Below are 16345 nucleotides of genomic sequence, written 5' to 3'. Positions count from 1 at the left end.
AACTTCTCATAGTCAGATGAAATACTTCATTTAATTCCTCAGAATTAAGTAAACATGGTCTGGTGTGATAAGATTCATATAAAAAACAGAGAATGACATAATGCATGGCAACACGCAAGCCACTCTGTTATACAAACAATACCAATCTCCTCGGAGAAAGATAGCTGCAGCAGCGAGCTCTCACTCAAAGGGGTAAGAAACCACAGCATGATCTAGGGAATGTGGGTGGAGAAAGGGTGAGCCCGTCTCCAACCCGTCTGAAAGATCATGTGCGATCCCTGCGATCTCAATCGCCACCGTGCCTCAGCAGCAGCGGGATGGGAACCACAAGACCACAGGCACTCCTTGGAGCGTGCCCGGCAAGAGCGGAGGGTTTGCAGCGGGAAAAGCACAATCAGCACCCTCAAGAGCACAAGCTCCGCTCCCCAGTAAATGCTGCTTATTATAATATTAATATATATTATAATAAGCTCCGCCTCTGCGAAAGCAGGGCCGGCACCGCGAGGAACACTGGTGAAAGCTCCCTCCTCAAAGAGAGCCTTCTGAGAGCGAAGCATATGCAGTGACAAATGCTCACAATGCAGGCACTCCCTTGAGAGCTGACTCTACGTGCTTTGCTCCCATGCAGACAACACACAAACTGTGTGTGTCCCCACCCGAAATGTAGTGCGGGCAGGGAGGAACTCACAGCCTGAAATGCTGCCTGTTCACACCCAAATGCCTCTTTTTGGCTGAAGCTTTGACATTATGAAGCTTATAAAGTGGACAAACAACACTAAATAAGACTGTGACGAGAGGGGTGGGGCCGAGAGCCATGGGAACGGTGGAGTAAATGCTAATGTGTGACACCTGCAACACTCACCTGTCTCGAGTTCCACGGAAGAGCTCCGGAAGGATAAAAGGAGGAGTGACGACAGTGCAAGATGAGAGAGGTCTCTGGCCTTACCCCCAGTTATGCCGCGGCCACCATGAACGGCTCCCCCGGAGGCGGGGAGTAGAGCGCAGTCTCGTGGGTACCCCTGGCCTGCTAGGGGCGATTGAGGTATGTGATGAGAGGGGTGGGGCCGAAAGCCTTGGGAATGAAGTGAGGCCAATGGAGTGAATGCTAATGTGCGACACTTGTGCCACTCACCAGTCTTGAGTCCCATGGAGGAGCTCCGGAAGGATAAAAGGAGGAGTGACGACAATACAAGACGAGAGAGTACCAGGCCAGGACTTTAGTTTGTGTTTTGTGTGCTTTACTTTCATTTTGTGTTTATTTTATTATTAAAATATTTATATGTTCTCTGGTTCCCGCCTCCTTCTTCCTCATCTACGAACGTTTGTTACAAAGACTCACAACAAATAGCGACTGACACAAACACAGAGTGCTTGCTGAATGACAGAAAGCTGCCCCTGTATCTACTGCACATGCTTTTTAGCATTCTGGTCACTACATCACCCCGCCTGTGATATCTTGCCCATCCATTGAACTGATTACAGACGTGATTCAGAGCGTGGTCACACTGAAGGCGTTCCCATAGTGTTTCGACACAACTCAAGTTCCTGAAGGGGAAATACAGTTCTGTTTTTATCATAGAAACACTGCCTGTTAAATATTGCTGTCAGGATGTTTTTGTCTTGTGAATGTTTGTTGACTCATTAACCGGTCTCATGTGACTTATCCATAACCTTGTGGAAAACTCAAAGACGGGCAGCCAGACTGCATTAAGTTTTCACTCATCTTTTAAATGGGGTTAAATCACCTAGTTCTCGCACTTTTACACATCATTACATCAGCAGGGGTACTGATGCTGTAAATGGGAGCCATTAGAAAAGCTGTAAATATTTCCTTTTAATCCCAAAATGTGTGAAAATATGATTAATAAAGTAATTATACTTATTTAAACATATTTGACAGCTCTTTTCAGTGTTTTTAAATGTGTATAATGCAGTAGTTTTTGTAGCTGAGAACCCAGTCCCATATCAAGATTATATTACGTTACTACTTGCACATTTTGTCCAGTCAAAATGTCCAGTAAGTGGCACTAAAAGTGTGTTCGGTTTTATCTGAAACAGATAAACAAAAATCTGGTGATCAGAAAATCCCTACATATGGAGCTGGTTAAGTGATGCAAACATCAACATGTATTAGTTCACAAATCATGCACTATGGTGAAAGTGTTTTGAGGTCATGCTATAGTATTTTGCAAGATAGAAATTGTGCAAATAATCAATACTCTTATCAACATTTGTGTGAAAAGGTAAAAAAAGGTTGCTGTTTTACCACCTAGTGTTCATTTTAGCTGGAAACTGCAGTGAATGGTATGTATACAGTAGGTACATTTGATAGTTTTGCAAAAAATTATACTTTTCCATGTTGCATATTGATTGTGCTTAATCACCGGCACACTGTCTGAGTGGCAGCTGTAGTTCATCACTGACCACTGCAGCCTGTCAAGTACACTCATAACCCACAATGCACCTTTTCTAGAGTTTAGTTACAGCCCTGTTCTAACATTCTTTCCTGCATAAATCTCTGAAGACCTCGATTAACTGCTTCAGGTGTGTTTGATCAGAGTCGTAATGTAAATGACCATGAGCTGAGTTAAGCACTCCTGCCACATGTAATCTGTTCCTCTGACATCTATTTACATTACGAATGTGCTGAATATATTTAAAGCAGTGCGTCTGGACAGGCAAGATGAATTTGGATGACTGTAAATATATATGAGACAGTTTTGAGCATCATTTTGATTCCAATTAATGTCTTTAAATTTTTATTTGTTTTTTAATCGAAGAAATCCAGGCTTTGTGAAAAACATAATGTTGAACATTTTTAATAATGCTGAAGACAATGTAGTGAACAGTTTTTGTTATGATTAATGGCTATTTTAAAATATTTTAATAATAAAAAAACACTTTTAAAATTAAGCTTGTTATTGTTATTAATTGTTGTGAAAACAAAAATTCTATACCTAAAAAAAAGGAATTTATAGAATTTATAAATTAATGTGTTGATGTTTTGTTGCTTGTGGTGAACTGATTAATTCATTAATTATGTAAATTTCTCTCCTATCATTTCACATGGACATCTAGTTGGGTGTTTGGTGAATTAGGTGAAATAACATAATTTTGCCCCAAATTGCCTGAAACTCCAGGAACTAGAGATAAAGAGAGATGTTACATTTGCTCTCACAGCACAGCCTGTATTTTTCAACATGATTACAATGAAGACTGCAGAGGTCATACATGTCAGTGATGTTTCCAGCTTCCCCTCATAGTAGATATGATTTATTATCTGTAGTTTGACAGTATTCTGTTAGCGGTCACACGACTCTGACACATTCTGTGGACTTTTACCTACAGAGACAGTCTGTGAACTACTGTACCGGTTTGACCAAAAAACTGTAATGTGTGCATTGCTGTCGATCCCGGGGACAAGCAATAGGGCTTAAAATAAAACCACTCACCACACGTTTTTTGTGTGACAGCCAATTTCACCTGCTTGGCCTTTGTTTGCTGGCATGTGTGTGCTATGTGTTACATAAAGTCCTACAGATCTATTGTTTTCAAAACAGTATTTTTATTTTGTAACAGCAGTATAAGGGTCTGTTAAATACACATATGCACATACATGAGATGCCCCTCATGTGGTGCACTCAAATAGCCACTTTAGAATATAAAATTAATTAATAGCGACAGCTTGTATGCAAAGGAAAAAAATATGGAGAGCTATTGACGAGATATTGGCAGTGGTTCAAACAGCACTTGCATACATATGGGGTAAGATGCCCACCTTAATTCTGGCACAAAATCTCTTCTTAAAACTTTTGATAATTGGCTTCACTATTTAATTTTGTCATTTTATCTGAATATCAATATTTGTGAGATTAAGTCAGTTGAAGTTTAGTTTTGAGGTTAACTGATCTCATTTTGTTTCTCTGGAAAATGTGTGTCTATCTATTAATAAGGGATTTGTGATGGACACATGAATGATTTTAGATTTATAGGATTTTTTGTTTGTTTGTTTGTTTGTTTGTTTCTTTTTGGAAGTGAAAATATACAATTACACTTTTTCACCTAGTGTCACAAGTATGATCTGTTTTGGTTTTGTTTTCTGTGTTTCCGCTATCCTGCCTAGTTAGTTTCCATGGTTTTTGATTAATTAGCTCCACACCGGTTTCTGCTCTCCCTAATTGCTTTCCACATGTTTATAAACCCTGTCTGTTCCTTAGTTCCCTGTCTGCTATTATTTGTATTTGGACATTTTGGTTATGCTGTGTGTTTGTATTTCTCTGGTGGATTTGATATTAAATACCCTTCTCCTACTTCTTTGTTGAGCGCTTGTTTTAGACAGCAGCAGCACGTAACAGAATAGCAGACCCTCAAATTGAGTAACATAATATCTGCATTTTTCTTTCTCTTTTGTTTTTTTTTCTCCCCTCTCCCGGAATGAATATCTCAGCTGTTCTACTCCTGTGCCTGGAGCAACAGGACTGTTCGCTGGAGGACCATACCAGGGACTTTTTCGATCTGGCGTGCCTTATGCACTTCTCTGGCTGTTCACTCTGCATATTTTGTTACACCAGCCTGAGCGAGCGGTGTAAGACACGCCTGCCAGCGAATGGTCCCAATGAGGATTTTGCCGCATTCGTGGAGTGGGTGCTGGAGAACAACGGATCTCCAAATCACTCTCCACCCCATTGAGGAGGATATCTTCAGCCCCACTCCCGAACAAGAGACCAGCCGGCCATCATCCCGCTGCATGGAGCAAATGCCTGAGCCCACCGCAGACAAAGAGCCTGAGCCTGCCATGAAATGTTAGCTAGTGCACATACCCACTACTGAGCCTATCGTCGTCCGGAGCCTGGGCCTCAAGGCCGGTCTGACCATGTGTGTGAGCAACATCGCCTGTCCCAAGGGTGTAATGGTGGAGATTGAGGGCTTGGAGGGAAGTCCTGCCCACACTCCCGCCACTGAGGGTGAGCTGCAGCTGGCCTCTGGGATGTATTATGAGGAACTAATGGACATTTTGCCACAGCCATATCACCTTGCAGCCCAAGCCTGGTTGCCTACTGAAGCTAAGCAGGGTTGAGCCTGGTCAGTTCCTGGAAGGGAGACCTCCTGGGAAAACTAGGTTGCTGTTGGAAGAGTCCTGCTGGAGGCCAGCAGGGGGCGCTCACCCTGTGTTCTGTGTGGGTCCTAACACTCCAGTGTAGTGATGGGGACACTAGACAGTCAACAAGCACCGTCTTTCAGATGAGACATTAAACCGAGGTCCTGACTCTCTGTGGTCATTAAAAATCCCATGGCAGTTCTCATAAAGAGTAGGGGTGTAACCCCGGTGTCCTGGCCAAATTGCCCCCCTGGCCTCTGTCAATCATGGCCTTCTAACAATCCCCAACTACTTGATTGGCTCTATGACTCTCTCATCTCTCCACCTGTAGCTGGTGTGTGGTGAGCGCACTGGCGCCATTGTACTGTGGCTGCCATCGCATCATGCAGGTGGCTGGTGTGTGGTGAGCGCACTGGAGGAGTTGTACGGTGGTTGAAATATAATCAATAAAGTGCTGTATAAATGCATCATTCATTTTTCAAATGTACTTAATTGACTGGGTTGTGGAGGTGGTTCCCAGTGTTTCTGGATCTCCTGTGTCTCCGCTGGCTCCGCCCAGCTCCTTCTCTCCTGTGTTCCCTCCCTGCCTCCCTCTCCCACCTCCTCTTCAAAAACCAGTCATTTCCTCAGCCCCATCTCCGCTGGTGCCTGTCAGTCCCTCAGACTCCCACCTCCTCTTCCCAGGGCCTTCTGACCCACCTCGGGACTTCCAGTCTCCAGCTTTGGTCAGTTTGTCAACCATCTGCCACCTTGGGACTCCACTCCTCTGGCTTTGCTTCTTCACTCTGTCCCTCAGACTCTGTCAGGCTCCTCCTTTCGTCCGGCTCCGCCTCCATCCTCAGACGCTCTGGTTCCACTGTGGTCTTCCAGGCCCTGCCTCCACCTCGGCTGCCTGAACCTTTAGCTCCGCCTTGGCCCTCCGGATCCTCTGTGTCGCCTTAGCTCTCTGTCTGCTTGGTTCCATCCTGGGCTCCCCGTCCATCAGCTCTGCCTACATCGGTGTTGGCCCTGGAGTCATCAGCCCTTCCTCCACCATGGCTTCTTCCTCCATCGACTCCTCCTTGGGCTGCTTTGTTTGTTTACTGTGTTGAGACGTGCTGGGTTTGGTCACGTACTCTATCGCATACGTTGTCAGTGTCGTGCTCTTGCTTAGACCTTTGTTGTGATAAACAGTAAAGTGTGTTCAAGTGCTAGCAAAAGACAGTGTAAAGAAATACTCTTTGAGAGAAGCAGTCAATCAGCGGAAGTTAAAAGCAGATCGTAAGTGTATTTATTTCTTGTCTCAGTGTTTAGCACAGTTTTCGTTCTTAGGAAATGCTTGTTTGTTTTACTGTGTTGAGACGTGCTGTGTTTGGTCTCGTACTCTATCGCAAACGTTGTCAGTGTCGTGCGCTTGCTTCGCTGGTGCCTGTCAGTCCCTCTAAAGTGTGTTCAGCTGAATTCAATTTCCGTTTTGTCTGACGGGTATACAAAAAAGGTTCAATAACACTCTCCAATAATTTATCATTTTCCCACTCCCCTCGTTTTACTGGGAGAGGTGGAGGTACTGGTCTGCTCATCTCTAATGATTGGAAATGTAATCCTTTACCATCTTTCGGTATCAACAGCTCCTTTGAATCTCATTCTGTTACTGTTACCTACCCTCTTAAAATACATTTTGTAGTTGTCTATCGACCCCCAGGACCACTAGGTAACTTTTTGGATGAATTAGATGTGCTGCTCTCAACCTTTCCTGAGGATGGTACTCCCCTAGTCATGCTTGGAGATTTCAACATCCACCTAGATAAGCCTCTATCTGCTGACTTCCACACTCTGCTTGCCTCTTTTGATCTCAACCGAGTGTCAACTACTGCTACTCACAAATCAGGCAACCAACTGGACCTTATTTACACACGACACTGCTCCACTGATCATGTACTGGTTACTCCACTGCACACCTCAGATCACTTCCTCCTCACTCTTAACCTCAACATGGTTCCTGGTATATCACTTACCCCTCCACATGTCATCTTTCGACGTAACCTACGCTCACTCTCACCCTCCCGGCTATCTGCAATGGTTTCATCTTCGCTTCCTTCCCCTAAACTGTTAGCATCTTTTGATGCTAGCAGTGCTACTGATACTTTCTGCTCCACTCTTACATCTTGTTTAGACACTGTTTGCCCCTTGTCTTCCAGGCCAGCCCGTACCACCCCTTCAGCCCCTTGGTTATCTGATGTTCTACGTGAACATCGTTCTAAGCTAAGAGCTGCTGAAAGGGTGTGGCGCAAATCCAAAAATACTACTGACCTTAATGTGTATCAGTCACTCCTCTCTTCCTTTTCTGCTAATGTCTCCACTGCTAAAAGGACATACTACCATAACAAAATTAACAATTCGTCTAACTCTCGCATGCTTTTTAAAACATTTTCCTCGCTCCTTTGTTCTCCCCCACCCCCTCCTGCTTAATCTCTAATAGCTGACGACTTTGCCGTTTTCATTAATAAAATTAAAAACATCAGTGCACAATTTTCCACACCACAATCCATTAAGCACATCTTACCAGCAAACATACACTCATTTACATCCTTATCTTCACTTTCTGAGGCAGAAGTCTTCAAATTCATCCTAATCATCCTGCTACTTGTCCGCTTGATCCTATTCCATCTCATCTCCTTCAAGCCATTTCTCCTGCAGTTGTACCTGCACTCACTCACATCATTAACACATCCCTTCATACAGGTGTTTTCCCCTCATCATTTAGACAGGCTCGTATCACTCCGCTACTTAAGAAACCCACCCTCAACCCATCTCTTTTAGAGAACTACAGACCAGTTTCCCTTCTTCCTTTCATTGCAAAAACATTTGAACGAGCTGAATTCAACCGAGTCTCTACCTTTCTCACACAGAACAACTTCCTTGACAGCAACCAATCTGGCTTCAGAAGTGGACATTCAACTGAGACTGCCTTGCTCTCAGTTGTTGAAGCCCTAAGTCTGGCAAGAGCGGAATCCAAATCTTCAATACTTATCTTGCTTGCTGCTGCTTTTGACACGGTTAACCACCAGATCCTCCTGTCAACCCTACTGACAAAGGGCATCTCAGGAACCGCACTCCAGTGGTTTGAGTCTTACCTATCAGATAGGTCCTTCAAAGTATCTTGGAGAGCCTCATTTATTGGTTATTTGAACTGTTTTGTTCTTTTTCTTTATGGTTTTTTTTGTTTTTGTTGTTAATAATAATGTGTTTTCTACTACTTGCTATGCTGATGACACTCAACTCTACCTCTCATTCCATCCTGATGATCCATCGATAGCTGCTCGCATCTCAGCTTGTCTAACAGACATTTCTTGCTGGATGAAGGACCATCACCTTCAACTCAACCTTGCCAATACATAACTTCTTGTTGTTCCAGCAAAACCCATCATTTCATCACAATTTCACCATCAAGTTAGGCACATCAACCATAACTCCTTCAAAAACAGCCAGAAACCTTGGAGTTATGATTGATGATCAGCTAATTTTCTTAGACCACATTGCTAAAACTGTCCGGTCCTGCAGATTTGCTTTATTCAACATTAAGAAGATCAGGCCCTTTCTTTCAGAACATGCTGCACACAACTCCTTGTTCAAGCTCTTGTTCTGTCCAGGCTAGACTATTGCAACGCTCTTTTGGCAGGTGTTCCAGCCAGTTCTATCAAACCTTTTCAATTAATCCAGAACGCGGGAGCAAGATTAATTTTTAATGAGCCAAAAAGAATACACGTCACACCTCTGTTTATCAATTTGCACTGGTTACCAATAGCTGCTCGCATAAAATTCAAGGCATTGATGTTTGCATACAAAACCACCACTGGCTCTGTACCCCTTTACCTAAATTCATTACTTCAGGCTTATGTGCCCTCTAGAAGCTTGCGTTCTGCAAGTGAACGTCGCTTGATTGTGCCATCCCAAAGAAGCACAAAGGATTTTTTAATTAAATGTTCCCTCTTGGTGGAATGACCTGCCCAACTCAATCCGAGCAGCTGAGTCCTTAACCATCTTCAAGAATTGGCTTAAAACACATCTCTTCCATCTTTATTTGACCCTCTAACTTTTGCACTCACTATTCTAATTCTATTAAAAAAAAAAAAAAAAGAAAATCTCATTACCTTTCTAATCTTTTTGTATTCTATCTATTTTCTTTTCATTTATTATACAATTATAAAAAAGACCTCTAACACTAGCTTGCTCTATTCTTTTTCTATTCTTTCTGTTTTCTTTTTATTTATTATATTATTTAAAAGCCCTTGCTACGTATACTGCATTTAGGCTAACTGAGACTTGTTATAGCACTTATATATCATTGCTCTTTTGTTGTTTTTGATTGCTTCCATTGTCCTCATTTGTAAGTCGCTTTGGATAAAAGTGTCTGCTAAATGACTAAATGTAAATGTAATGTAAATGCAAATGTTAACTAGTTGAGCCTTAATCTAAAGTGTGACCATACAACAAAGAATCAAAACATTTTCAAACAATATCTATGGCATGTTGTAGTCCAGATTAAAACAGATTTTAAAAAATTGAAAATAAATAGCCTATTATGTCTAAATATTTAAGAATTTGGCGCTGTGAACACTAGCAAACACAAAAATCTGAACGGCTATACGTTTCAGAAACAGAAAGTAGCACAGCTGCTTTGTTTACAGGGTTTCCAGAGTAACGGCTTTATTTCTGCTGTTCAGTACCATCTGCTGTCAGAGAGTGAATCTGCGATTTTATTCAGCTCGTCGCCTTCATGTGTTCCGGCATTGACTTCTCATCCATGCTTGTTTACACAAGAGTGAGCAGGCATTGTTGTGCCATTGTACAGCGGTGTTGTGCATTTTAACCAGTTGATGGGAAAGGTATTCTTTAAATGCATTCAAAATAATTATTTGTAATAAATAATTATTCACTGTATTTTGCAGTGCCCACCATAACAATACCGTGCATATTTATTACCGTGATATATTGCATTACCAAATACCGGCATACGTCTAATCCCTATATAAGAATAAATGCATCTTTTTATCTGGGGTTTTTTTTCTGTCACTGTCATTCTGTTACACTGTGGAAGCTTCTGTCACAAAAACAAATTCCTCGTATGTGTAAACATACCTGGCAATAAAAGCTCATTCTGATTCTTCATTGTGTTACACCGTGGAAGCTTCTGTCACGAAAACAATTCTTCTTATGTGTAAACAACTGAGATTATGCTTTATCTGGCACTAAATAGTCAAAACATAATTAAAGTTATAATAGTTGATTCTGTATTTTACATTAATGACCTTTTTAAAAAATGCTACAAAATATTACATACCTCTTACATTTTGTGCGATGGCAACTATACACTATAAAAATGCTTTTGTAAATACAGGTTTGGGATTACAGGGAAATACTATTTTAGTTTTTCCACTTCAGAAATTCATATTTAATTCAATGTTACTTGCCATTTCTTTGTAATTAATTGTGAAATTTACTAGCTATTTCTGCATATAAATTGCTTCTACAAAATTTTTTAAAGAGTAATTTAGCAAAGGATTCTATTTATTTCCTTAATAACACACTGGCCGATGCATAATCATCCTGCACATGTTATATTACAATTTAAAAAGAAATGCAAAGTTCTTGAGGGGGACATCTTTCTTCATTTTACCTTGCTCACTAAATTACGATTAAATACCTACATAATCAGGTGTCATGGATATGGAGTGTAACCCTGTCCAGAAAATATCTTCAAGCCATATTTTGAGGCAGCATTTGGCCCCATGTGGCAGCATGTAGCCCCTCTCTTGCTTTGACACAATTGATTGCAGCACTGCCTGCTTGTCCTTTGGGACCGAAATAGGGATTGGGTATCAAGGCCACTTGAATACTAATGAAATTCTGAGAAATGTATTGCTGACTGTTGTGTCCTAATTAAAGGGAGCTGCATGAGTGTGGTGAGGAGCTTGTTGGTCCGCAAGGACTCTGTTAATCAGAAGTCTCCTTCGGTGTGAATTAACAATAGATTGCATTGAATTACCTGGGCAGGGGAATTGATGATGGACCCGGGAAGGGATGTTCCTCTCTTTATGCACGTTCCCTGGTGTGAAAATAATGATCTGTCTCCCTCCCTGACTGCACAGGTCTACAAAATCAAGGAAAAAATAAGTCATCGATGACTGTGAAGCGCATTCACACATATATATGATGCATGTCTGAGTTGTTAGCAGTATATGAAGAGATAAATAAGAATTATGTCTAAAGATAAGAGATTTGTGCATCAGACTGGCAGGTGCATTGTGAGAATCGCCCAGTCACAGCATGAGTGGTGCAACCCACAATGCACAGCAGTGGCAGGCATGCAGCCAGCACTAATTCTTGGGGCTTTTGATACCTGATGTTGTAGTATTGTGCTAAACTCAGCTGCACCATAATTGGGAACCCCCTCCACTTGCTGCATTACTTCATCAATGCACTGCTGCCTTAATGCAAATTAGACAGATTTAACACCTGTCAAAAGAGATGGCATGGAAGTTTATGCACTCATTTATCTGACAAAGACTGATACACCAAAATTCATATACAGTAGATAAATATGAAATAGTTACTTAGTGAAGTGACAAAATGCAGTTCAGTTAACATCTCAGAAAAGCAGTCATTTTGCATTTTTATTTTATAAGTGTAACAGTGTCTTTTAGCAGTCTGATAAAATTTCAAGTAAAAAAGAGGAGTTGACATTTGTGTTGAAGGTCAAGCTGTACATAAGTAAACATGCAGGTATTAAAAATACTATTGATTTAAGGATTGAATCATTTTGCAGTGATTAATATGTTTCTAGCATGTTGTAGGTTTGGCATCAATTCTTTTCATCCTAACTGATGCAGTTTAGCTTTGTAGCTTTTTATTTCTCAAACAACCATGTTGGAAGACGTACCCCTGTCCATATTCCAGAATGACAATGCCAGGATTCATCGGCTCGAAGCGGGATTCAGTGAGCATGAGGAATCATTTTTACAAATGGATTGGCCACCAGATAGTCATGAACCGCGACTTTCTAGAAAAGTTACCAGAAAAGTTACCACAGGGATAACTGGCTTGTGGCGGCCAAGCTTTTATAGTGACATCGCTTTTTGATTCTTTGATGTCAGCTCTTCGTATCATTGTGAAGCAGAATTCACCCAGGTGCCAGATTCCCCCCCGGAAGTCCAAGGCAAGGATGCCAAAACCTAAGTCGATGAGGGGTGACCAGTGGTAAATCCCTGGTGGGGTGACCAGTGGCTTGGTTCCCTGAGAGGTTGCGGATGGCCAAGGTAACCTGAGGGCTTAAGTGGTGATCCCAGGAGGTGGTGGGGGTGACCAGTGGCTTGGTTCCCTGTGGAGCTTGCGGAGTGCTGAGTCAGTAACCTGAGCTTAAGTGTTGGATCCATGCCGGGTTGAGAGGGGTGGGAACCTGAGGGTTCGCCTGGTGCATGGGAGGGGGTCCCTGAGACTTTCCACTGAAAGTCTTTTCAAGAAGTTGTGAAACATGCTCCGTTAGGAAGGGCTTGATCTTCCTGCTGTTGTGCAATCCAAACCTGGATGTTTTTGCTATGTGGTCTTTGAATGTCAACTGATCATCATAGATTACACCAGTATTTCTGACTGAACTCAATGGGATAATTGTTGACCAAAGCTGGATGGTAAAATTGTGCTGTATAGTCCAATTGGCAGAGAAGAAGAGAAGCTCAGTCTTTCCCAGGTTGAGCTGCAGGTGATGTTCTTTCATCCATGCCGAGATGTCTGCCAGGCAGTCTGAGTTCCATGTAGCTATCATTGAATCTTCTGGTTGAAATGAAAAGTAGAGCTGTGTGTCATCAGAATCGCAATGATAGTAGGAGAAATTATTATTGGATACCAATATGGAGAAAAGGAGGGGTCTAAGGATTGATCCCTGAGGAACCTCCATGACTAGTTGATGTTCTTTGTATACCTTCCCCCTCCAGGCAACCCTGAAAGACCTTCCCGAGAGGCTAAGATTCAAACCAGTGAAGTGCATTTCCTGTGTTGTCCAGAGATGAGAGGATGGATAAAAGGTTCTGATAATTGATGATGTGAAAACTGGCAGATAAATCTAGCAGAATGAGAACTGATGATTTAGAATCAGCTTTCACAGTCCACAGGGCTTCAGTAACCAACAGTATTGCAGTTTTAGTTGCCCCTTCACCAGGAGTTTTGGTTGACAGGTGATCTGACAAATCACAAGGCAGAATCTGCCATTTTGTCCAACAAACAAACCAGACAGCAGAGTAGATTAACATTGAACTTGAAAAATGGTGTGTATTGACAGATTTCTGCAGTTGAAAATGATGTTCACTCATGTTTATTTTGCGCTATAACTAGTAAAGAGGAAGAAATGATCGGTTCATGTGCCACTTGAACTAAGGCGCTACAGCGATCGGTCACAAAACATGGCGACACTTTGTTTCATACCAAAAAGTAATCTGCTCCTGTCTTCTCTGTCGGCACGCTGTCAGTGTCCTTTTTGCTCCACGATTTTATTTTTCACTGCGTGGTAACATAATGTGTAGTTTGAGTGCGGCAGGGCTTGTTGGACATAACAACAGTAACTAAGGGGGGCAATTTAGAAACCTGATTGATTAACATCCAGCTAGTTATTCTGTGAAAGGAAAGATGATGCCTGGTTAAAAACAACTTGTTCAAGTGTTTTTGCTATGAATGGGAGGAGAGAGACAGGTCTGTATCTTTCTACAACTGAAGAAGTGTTTAATGTTGGTTTTTCTAAGCAGCAGGGTTACCTGAGCCTGCTTAAATGTGGTGGGGAAAATGCTTGAGAGAAGAGATGTAATGATGATGTGTGTGAGTGCTGGTAGAAGTGTAGGAGAGATGGTTTGCAGAAGGTGGGAGGGGATAGGGTGTAGAGGGCATGTTGTAGGATGACTTGAGAGGGAGAAGTTTTAGATACTTCTGCCTCTGTAAGAGGAGAGAAGGAGCACATGATATTGTAGGCTGTGGATGTTGTTGTTCTGAGTTCCTCTGTGTGCTAAAAACTGACTGGTTGTAGTTTTGTATGTGAAGAAACTGGCTTTAGAAGTTATCCACTGTTAAAGAGTAGCGGAGAGGGCAGAGGAGGGAGTTGAATATTTTGAAGACTTTGCATGTGTTTGAAGTACTGTTGATCTTGTTGTGAAAATATAAAGTTTTGGAAGTGTGGACCTTGACAGAAAAAGATGAAAGCAGAGACTGATACATACTCAGGTCAGCTGGAGTGTTTGATTTGTGCCATTATCTCTCTGTAGCCCCAAGTTTAGACCGATATATATCACTATATATAACCTAGCAAGGTTGCAAGGCCCAGTGTGAGTTGGTAGATGTGAGGCCCGCCACCTCCCCTTTGTGTATGCAAAGTCATCAAATAATTGTATAATTATTAAGTTGAACTGAATTTAAGTTCTGATTCAGCTGAGTTTACTAGTAATGCTCTTCCTATTTTATTCCCTTCAGAGCTTGTCGTGATCTGCCCTGTGAGAGGGATACTGTACATTCATAGTCAGCTTCAAAAACTGTAGTTTGTCAGGAGCATCATGAGGGAGTTTCCTTTGCCATGTGGTTGCACATAAGCCTAAAAATCACCATTTGAAAATGCAAGTGTCAACTGGAGTAGTTGAAAGCCCACCGCCACTACTCCGGTGCAGTGAAAATACACTCTCTGGAGTGATGATTTATGTTTTACCATATGGCAGTCTGATGGACAAATCTGGGTTTGGCAGATGTCAGATAAACACTACATGCCTGAGTGGCTAAAACCAACTGGAAATAATTATAATAATAGATTCAGTCTGTTCAAGTGTCTTAATGTTGCTAAAGGGAAATCTTTTCTAGATGCATTTCCAAATTGGTGACAATATTTTGTGGATAACCCCTTTGATTTGAGGGTTGAGTTGTATTTGGTAGCACTTTATTTTAAGGTTTCCTTACACGTTCATGTACTTGCTATTATAATAACAATAAATTATGCCTAATTACATGCAAGTAACCCTAAGCCAAACGCTAATCTAACCCTAACCATATAGTAAGTACATGTACAGTAGTTAAATAATATTACATAGTACTTAAATGTATAATTACACTGTAACAAAGACACCTTAAAATAAAATGTGAACCCTTGTATAAAAAGTAACAGTTCAACAATAAATTAATAATGTTTTGCAGATTGTAAATTGAATCAATTTACTCTCTCCCCAAATTTTCACACCCCCTAACATAGATTGTAAATTGAATCAATTTACTCTCTCCCCAAATTTTCACACCCCTTGTTGCTGGTATTGTTAATAAATAGATGAATAAAAATAATACATGAATAACTCATTGTCAAATCTAAAGATTTAATTACATTTATTTATCAATTAATTAATTTTAATTATTTTTAATTTATTTATTGTGAGTGCCACATGTAATCAATTATCATCAATTATCAATTAATTAATTAAAAAAAAAAGTAAAAGTACATTAAAATACATTTTCAATTTACATTTTTTAAATAAAAAAAGGCATATTTTCATAGTGTTTTATCTGATTAAGGTTTAAGGAGAATTTTTATTATTACTATCATCATCACATTTTAAATTGACATTTGTTTGTTTGTTTATTAATAAGATTCATCATCATCATCATCACCATCATCATTACTATTATTATTATGAATGTACTATTATGACTATTGTTATCATCATCATCACATTTTAAATGGAGATTTGCTTGATTTTAGAGCATTGGCCAAATGGTTTTCTTTTTTTTATTTGTCAGTTGAGTTAAAACACCATTGGTTAATTTGCATGTGTGGGAGCACAGATTAACTCTCCTTTCTGAAATGCTGCATTTAGGTTAGTAAGGAAAAGGTAAAACAAATACTGAGACAAATTTGAACTCTTCTGCAGATCACCCAACATCAGTGTCAGCCTCACCTTTGCTACTGTATCTGCAGAAATGCTCCAGTATTTGAAAGCAGGGAAGAGGGAAGCATTGCTACAGCAGCAAAAGGAGGCTGACCGTATAATACCCCCTAATTTGGATTAATATGAATGAATGTATATTGTCCCTCCTTCTAAACAACAAAATAACAACCTTCTGTGAATCTGCATTAAGACTGTAGTCCGTATTGGTGATGGTTCTGACAAAACTAACCTGACCTGATGTTTCATTCTTGAACCCTAATTCTCTGTTGCCTTGGACACAGCGCTCACACTTCACTACCTCGGCTGACCC

General features: G+C 41.0%; 1 pseudogene; it reads right to left on the bottom strand.

Annotated features, from left to right (window-relative positions):
- Window positions 1–12309: 12309 nt before the first annotated feature.
- LOC109070238 overlaps window positions 12310–16345 on the bottom strand; it is a 123931-nt pseudogene continuing 119895 nt past the window's right edge.

Source organism: Cyprinus carpio, chromosome B8 (assembly GCF_018340385.1).
Source record: "Cyprinus carpio isolate SPL01 chromosome B8, ASM1834038v1, whole genome shotgun sequence".
Taxonomy (NCBI): Eukaryota; Metazoa; Chordata; class Actinopteri; order Cypriniformes; family Cyprinidae; genus Cyprinus; species Cyprinus carpio.
Note: the sequence above shows the minus strand (reverse complement) of the source record. Positions and strands in the feature narration are given on the sequence as shown.